The 8,611-nt window shown below is 36.1% G+C and overlaps 1 pseudogene across 1 annotated transcript; it reads left to right on the forward strand.

Moving 5' to 3' along the window:
* The first annotated feature begins 7,423 nt into the window (after positions 1 to 7,423).
* On the forward strand, positions 7,424 to 8,358 carry LOC309872902 (olfactory receptor 9G19-like; annotated as a pseudogene). The gene has a single exon. The product of its transcript is annotated as an olfactory receptor 9G19-like (transcript).
* The last annotated feature ends 253 nt before the right edge of the window (positions 8,359 to 8,611 follow it).

The raw sequence follows: 8,611 nt of genomic DNA on the forward strand, positions 1-8,611 counted from the left end.
ATCAAGATTCTCTCCTTCTAATCAAATGCAATGACAATTTTTGGTCAGGTTATTCTGTTTCAAAAAGAGCTGCCATTGTGTCCCATCATGATTAACAATTCTTTCAATGTCAGTTAAAGAATCTGCACTCTTGATACATGACAATTTAAAAGACCTAAGAGAAGATTAGAACAATTGAGATAGAAATTAAATATAAATATAAAATTTAAGAATTTGTATTGAATTTCATGTTACTCTAGACTAAAAACAAATAAAAAACTTAAAACCAAAAACTCTCCTGTACCTTCATAATGTGATAGATCAGTCCACTCCTCTAGCATGAGAATATTTATGGCTGATTGATATATACAGAATAGTATCTATCTATACTAGGCTGAATGAATAAAGTTTTGGTATTTTCTTATGAAAAATAATTGGTTGAAATGACTTCTATTCTCTTAAAAGGATTCTTAAACATTTGTATATGCAGTTTCCCCCAGAAGCATTAGCCTGAAGACCCAGCAGCACTCCTAAGACAATTTGATACAACTAGGATCAGTAAGCATGATCTCTCCAGTCTATTTTTCTAACATATGTCCTTCAGTTAAGAAAAAATCAGTCACATCAGATGTGATTTTTATAAATCCCTGTATAACTATGAGAGTTCCTCTTTTATTTTATAAGGGCGAAGTTGCAGGTCTTCTACAACCAAATTGGACAAACTGAGCATTAAAACATGATTATTATGGTAATGAATAATAACCAAAATGAAATGAAGCAATTTGAGAAAAAAAGTCTATGACTAACTACCCATTACTCAAAAGAGAAAAATTTATATAGGTGATACACACAGGTGGTGACAAAACAAAAGAATAAATATGATGAATTGCATTTAATTTTGATTTTTAAAAGTGAGGCAATATAAATATAATTTATATCAATAAAACATAAATATGTTTTACTGATGAAAGCAATGGTAACCAAACAGGAAAGTGAAATTCAAGCAAGTAGTCCTCCAAAATATAGGAACTCCGTGCAGACCAGGAAAGACCCATCAGCACCAGCAAAAACACATATTATCCCATAAAATAAATGCAAGGTATAAAATCAGTACTAGTTGTAACACATAGTACCCCAATAGAGACGGAGCACAACAGTGTAATTCCAAAATGTTTTATTTAGACAGTGTTCTAAAACGGTTCTATTTATGCCAACTCTGACTCTCATTTTCTAAAAGCTCTCTATTTCCCACTAATAATAGTAAAATTCCTATAAAATATATTCTTCATAAGTAGTGTGAACAGATCTAATTGGTGTACCATAGCAGCAGAAAATCAGGTGTTTAATGTTCCTTAAGGAAAATACATTATTCCAGAGGGACACATCAGTTACAAAAAGTAGAACTGATATAATAACCCTTCTTGAAACATCCTAATGTCATAAAATCTGATTTTTACTCTAATAAAGATGTTCAAGCTACTTATTGAGAACTCCTATTTTAATCCGTTTAGAAGAAACAATCAAGTCCTGTTTTCCAAATAAGTATTAACATCTACCAGAGACTGTAACTTTCACTGGCCAAAGTGGAGAGGCATACTATTTTAGGTATGTAAAAGTGGTCTCAACTCCAGAATCAAGTCGAAATAACTTACCAAGACCCTTGAGAAGATAAAGTACAGTTAAGAATAATTTTAGAAGATGTAACATAACACAAATTTAACTAAATTTGTGGCACTGATGTTTTAGAAAATGTTTTAACATATGTTTAATTGTAAGCTTGGCAGTAAGTTTTCAAATTACAGTTGGTAATACTTCACCTGCAGTTGATGGTTGTGAAGCATGCAAAAGAATCTCCCATATTAACTTATAATTAATTACACTATAAAATTCTAAGGGAATTTACTCAAATCCCAAGTGAAGTTTGAAGTTTGAAAGAAAGTGGTTTCTAAGTTGTACTGTTTTGATATACAAGTTTAACTAAATTAAAAATGTTTTAAAAGTCCCTATATACCTTCCTCTTGTATTACTCTGGCTTATTGACTTTTTCTCAACACCTCAGATCAGAATTACCTGGTAAACTGTCCATATTTTCTTATTATTATGTCTGAGTCTTAGATCATCTTGTTTTATTTGGTTGCAATACTTTTCAAACAGAAAACCAAGGAGATACTATGAAATACAGTGTTTAGTCCCCTGGGTTCCAAACATAATTCTTGATATCATTTTGTAGCACTTAGTAATTCCTCATATGTTCAGTGGTTAGCAAGCACAGCTGGATTACTGCAGTTGGATTAACAAAACAGAACACAATTCTTCAAGCCGTCTCTTCCCAAGAAAATGTTTTTGTCCTAGCACTGGCAGTCAGAGTAGATCTGTTCATAGCTCATCTCTTTATGTATAACATTATGCAACACATCTTTAATTCCTCAATTCTTCACATTCTGCCATTATGATGGCAGACAGACTTCATGGTAAAGAATAAAAATAATGTAACTGAGGGGCATCTTATCTTGGTGTTTCAGTCGGTTAAGTGCCTGAATCCTGATCTCAGCCCAGGTTCTGATCTCAGGATCATGAGTTCAAGCCCCTTGTTGGGCTCCATTTGGGTGTGGAGCCTACTTAAAAAGAAAAGAAGAAGAATATAAATGATATTTATTTCAGCATTTGTCAGACTTGATCTATGGACAATGTACAATATAAACCCTTGGGCTCCTTTACTGAAAGCAAGTTTCTGGGTCCCACCCACAGGTTGCTAAATTAGAAATTCTGGAGTTGGGCCAGGTGATTTTTACAGGCTCAGAATTTGAGAACCACTGGCTGCCTGAGTGGTTATGATGTGCTAGGTAGTGTGCCTAGTCCTTACTTGAGTTACCTTCTTTACAACAACCCAAAGGAGAGATAAGTTATTCTCTATATATGAAGAAATGGAGGCTTTACAACATTGGCTAGTGATGGAGAAATTGAACCTTTGTTAATCTCTTGAAAGTCACATGCTTTTTCCATGATATCCTGGGTATCTCTGGTTTAGACCACTCAACTCTCATTGTAAAATCAGGCTTCATGTTCATCACAATGGATAATCTGTTGATTATGTGAAAAAAAAAAAATCTTCACAGACTTACTCCATTGAGGCAAAGAAATATTTGGCAAAGCTGTTGGCAGGCAGATTCCTTTGTATTTTCCTGTTTTTGTTTGCAAAGATGAAGGCAGGGATTACTCATGCCAGAAAATGCACATGGGATATCAAACAATTCTGCTGATGGTTTAAGAGGAAAATGACATAATTAGAAGCCACCCAGATATTCATTTCTATTGGTTTGTTTCTTTTCCAACTCAGGGCTGCCCATTCATTCATTCATTCATTCAATATTTATTGTAGGTCTATTACATACCAGTTATTATTCTAGGCACAAGGCATATAATAATGAATGAAAGAGACAAAACTTCCTGCTCTCATGAAACTTACATCCTAGTGAGATCTTATCTCTGCTTGGCTCCAGTGACCCAGTATGCCTATGAAAAATAGAAATTTACTACTCAGAGATATTCTTCGGATAGTTTCTATTTTTTTCACATAATTCCCAGAAGACCCTATAATAAGTCACAGAGTAAAAGACAAAGCTGTGGAGTGTGGTTTCTTCACAAAGTGATAGCATCCTTTAAGGAATATTTCTGAAATGTCCAGTTGGATTTTTGACTGCCACAAAGATCAAAGGCCCATTTAATAAGCAATAGACAATGACAAACATGGTTTACACCTAGGGGGCAGTCCTACCCAAAGAAAAAAATGTCTATACCCTCTACAGTGTCTTGATGGACATTTGTGCATTGAAAAAAAGAGCTTTGTAATTTTGTGAGTTTGAAATCTACTCCATTTTACAAATAAACACTGTATTTGCAAGGTTATACTATCAATCAACTCACCTAGGAATCCAAAATTGAGGGACGACTGTCATTTGTTTTGTTGGAACTTTATCAAGAATGATTCACCTTGTCAGAAAAATCTTATCACTGATGGAAATGCCAGTTCTGATATTTGGAAAACTAATTCTTTTGTGATGATTCTACATAGATGTATAACCACTTCACCAAATGTTGCAGGATTTACATATTAAAATTCACACTATTTCAAAAAAACTCCTATAATTATTACCATGCAATAGTTGTATTATGAGCTACTTTTCTTTTATGTCACTTTTACAATTATAATTAGCTGTTTTATATACATATGTGCACATATGCACACAGGTAGGTTTATTAACCACAAATTTCATTAAAGGACTATAAGGGAAGCATTTTAAATGTTTGTTATACAGTGGATGTTTTTCAATGTGATAAATTCAATTTTAATTTTAAAATTCAAATAGTTCAATTTGAGAACTATTACTACAAATAATATCAAGGTGGGATAATTGTCTTTTTAAGCATTGTACGTGGCTAGTTATAAAACTATTCTCCATGGAGAATAATGTCAAGTCCCAGGCTTTTAGACCCAAAAGATTTACAATGACATCACTTATTTTGTTACCTGACATAACCAGATGGATTGATTTGCTGGTCTCCACACTGAAATTTCTCTCTGATTCTCAATCTGTTTCTCTCCGAGGGATATATGATAAATGTGGTAAAGACTTCTTCACAGTAAGTAAGGAGAGAGGTTGCTCCATGATCATGGAGGGAAACTGTGTAGGAGACACAAAATTTTACCTTAGGGTTTGGGGCTGGGCTTGAGAATTTAATTGGCAGGAGACAGAGTGATAGGAGAAACACATACAAATGTATTTAACATAAATGTTACATGACATGGGAGCCTCACAAGGGAATGAAGACCCCGAGAAGCAACAAAATCTAAATGTTTTTATACAAAGTTGAACCAAAAAAAAGACAACTGTAGAAGAATAACTAAAATCTATGGGTGAGGTTAAAGGAAGATAAGTATTTTAGCATTCGGGTGCACTTGCCCCCTCGGATCACTACATTTTTATCTTTAGGGTAAATACCCAGTAGTGCAATTGCTGGGTCATAGGGTAGCTCTATTTTCAACTTGAGGAAACCTCCACAGTGTTTTCCAGAGTGGTTGCACCAGCTCTCATTCCCACCAACAGTGTAGGAGGGTTCCCCTTTTTCCGCATCCTCTCCAACATCTGCCGTTTCCTGACTTGTTAATTTTAGCCATTTTACTGGTGTGAGGTGGTATCTCATTGTGGTTTTGATTTGAATTTCCCTGATGCTGAGTGATATGAAGCACGTTTTCATGTGTCTGTTGACCATCTGGATGTCTTCTTTGCAGAAATGTCTGTTCACAAATGAATGGATAAAGATGTGATACACACACAAACACACACACACACACACACACACTGAAATACTATGCAGCCGTCATTGAAATGAAATCTTGCCATATGCAATGATGTGGATGGAACCAGAGGGTATTATGCTGAGCAAAACAAGTCAATCAGAGAAAGAAGTCAATTATCATATGATCTCCCTGATATGAGCAATTTTAGAGGCAGAGTAGGGGGGCGCTTAGGTGGTAGGGAAGGAAAAAAATGAAACAAGATGGGATTGGGCGGGAGACAGACCATAAGAGACTCTTAAACTCACAAAACAAACTGAGAGTTGCTGGGGGGTAAGGGAGGTAGGGATAGGGTGGCTGGACACAGACATTGGGGAGGGTATGAGCTATGGTGAGTGGTGTGAAGTGTGTAAGCCTAATGATTCACAGACCTATACTCTTTGAGCAAATAATACATTATATGTTCATAAAAATAATAATTTAATTTTTTAAAAAACAGATAAAAAACTTACTACAAGATTTACAGTAATTAAGAGAGTGAGCACACTGTTGTGCCTTGGGTTAGGCAGTGGTTTCTTAAATAAGATATCAAGAGCAAGCAAGAAGAAAAAAGATAAGGTGAACTTTATCAAATTTAAAAGTTCATGCATGCCAAAGGATATCATCACGAAAGTAAAAAAAAAAATAACACAAATAATGGGAAAATATATTTGCATATAATAAATTTTATAAAAGAATTGTATCCAGAATGTATAAGAAGTATTACAATTCAGCAATGAAAAGCCAAAATAAACTAAAAGATGAACAAAAGATTTTAATACATATTTCTCCAAAGAAGATACTTAATAAGTACATGAAAAGTCACTTAATATTATTAGTTATTAAGAAAATGTAAATCAAGGGGCGCCTGGTAGCTTGTCAGTTAAACATCTGGCTTCTAATTTTGGTTTAGGTCATGATCTCAGACTTATAGGATCAAGCCCCCCCCAGCTCTGTGCGCAACAGGAAGTCTGCTTGAGATTCTCTCTCTCACTCTCCCTCTGCCCTTCCCTGCCCCCAAATAAATAAATAAACCATTTAAAAAAAAAAAAGAAAGTGTAAATCAAAACTACAATATCATACCACTTCACACCCAATGGGACTGCTAAAATCAAAAAGATAATAACTTGTATTGGGATGAGGAATTATTGGATCCCATATGCTTTACTGATATGATTGAAAAATGGCAGGATTCATTTGGAAGACAGTTGGGTAATGTCCCAGAATGTTAAATATAGATGCACCATATGACTCAACAATTCTACTCCTGGATATCTACTCAAGATAAATGAAAGCATATGTCGTTTCAAAACTTGTATAAGGATTCCCATAACAGCATTGTTCATAATTGCCAAAAAATAGAAACAATAAAACATGTATCTATTGACGAATAGGTAAATGAAATATGGTGTATCCATACAAAGGGATATTATTCAGCAATAAAAACAAAAGAATGATACATGCTACAACATTAATGAAAAAGAAAATGTGCTAAAAAGGCATATTTGCAGGGGTATACTCTGCCATCTCTCAAATGTCACCACTTCTAAACTACAGGGACTTTCCCATCCTCATGGGCTTTAAGAAACTTGTCCACGTATAGCTGGGAAATAAGAAAAGACTGTTTCCTCTCAGGGTCTAAGTTTAATTAGTTCCTCTCCCAGTTCATTTTCACCACACCATCTGGTTTGCTTTTCCTAATATCTCTAACATTAACTGAAAATATTTCCACATTTATTTGTTTATTCATCATGTAGGACTCTAAATTAAGTCCTCGTAGAATAGGAGTCAGCCCTATTGTCCTCACTGCTGTATCCCAACACCAAGAAGGCACCTGGACCTCAAGAAATATTTTTCTTGAAAAATAAGTAAGCAACCAAGAGCACTCAAGCTTTCCTATTATTAAATGCATTTCATTGAAATGAATATGTTAATGCTCCCATCACCTGCCCTTGTCAGGCAAAATTCCTGCTCTGATCTCACTTGCCCTAACAGCTTATAATCTTGACTGTATCTCACAGGCTTATCACAGAGATTGCATTCCTGTAGTATGGGTTGAGGGAATTAAACTTTTCACTCTTTAATTTGCAGGTGAGGTCTCCTTAAACCATGGAGAGAAGCAATCATACAGTAACTGAGTTCATCCTAGTGGGTTTCACAACGGACCCAGTGATGCAGTTGGTCCTGTTCGTAGTATTCCTTGGCGTGTACTCTCTGACCGTGGTAGGAAATGCCACCCTCATGGTATTGATCTGTAATGACTCCCGGCTACACACAGCAATGTATTTCTTCATTGGGAATCTGTCCTTTCTGGATCTCTGGTATTCCTCTGTCTACACCCCAAAGATCCTGGTGACCTGTATCTCTGAAGACAAAAGCATCTCCTTTGCTGGCTGCCTAGCTCAGTTCTTCTTCTCTGCTGGCTTGGCATATAGTGAGTGTTACCTATTGGCCACCATGGCTTATGACCGCTACGCAGCCATTTCCAACCCCCTGCTTTACGCTCAGGCATGTCAAGGACATTGTGCATCTCTTTGGTTATATTTTCCTATACTGGAGGTTTTATCAATGCAATAATTCTCACCAGCAACACATTCACCTTGGATTTTTGTGGTGATAATGTCGTTGATGACTTTTTCTGTGATGTCCCACCCCTGGTGAAGTTGGCATGTGATGTGAAAGAGAGCTACCAGGCCGTGCTGTACTTCCTCCTGACCTCCAACGTCATCGCCCCCACACTGCTCATCCTCGCCTCCTACCTGTTCATCATCGCTGCCATCTTGAGGATCCGCTCCACCCAGGGCCGCTACAAGGCCTTCTCCACCTGCTCCTCCCACCTGGTCTCCGTCACCTTGTACTACGGCTCCATTCTCTACATCTACTCTCGCCCAAGTTCCAGCTATTCCCTTGAGAGGGATAAAATGGTATCAACATTTTATACTGTGCTGTTCCCCATGTTGAACCCCATGATCTACAGTCTGAGGAATGAGGACGTGAAAGAAGCCCTGAGAAAACTGGTCTGGTTAACACAGTTGGAAATCTGAGTTGACCTGTATTTCTCAAATCAGTGCTCGGGAGAATTGGCTGCTTCAGGAGCAGCATGGGGAACTGGCTTTTTTAAAACAGCACAGCTTTTTTTTCCTAGTCAAAGAAATCCAGTGAAGAAAGTTTTATTTATATTAGTTTGACTTGCTTTAGTGATCAAACTATAATTTATATTATAAAATATTAGTTCAATTGAATATTAACATAGTTTTAAAAATCAGCCTCAGGGCTTAATAAAAAATAGAAGTATAT

The sequence above is a fragment of the Mustela nivalis genome (genome assembly GCF_964662115.1).
Source record: "Mustela nivalis genome assembly, chromosome: 9".
NCBI classification, from domain to species: domain Eukaryota; kingdom Metazoa; phylum Chordata; class Mammalia; order Carnivora; family Mustelidae; genus Mustela; species Mustela nivalis.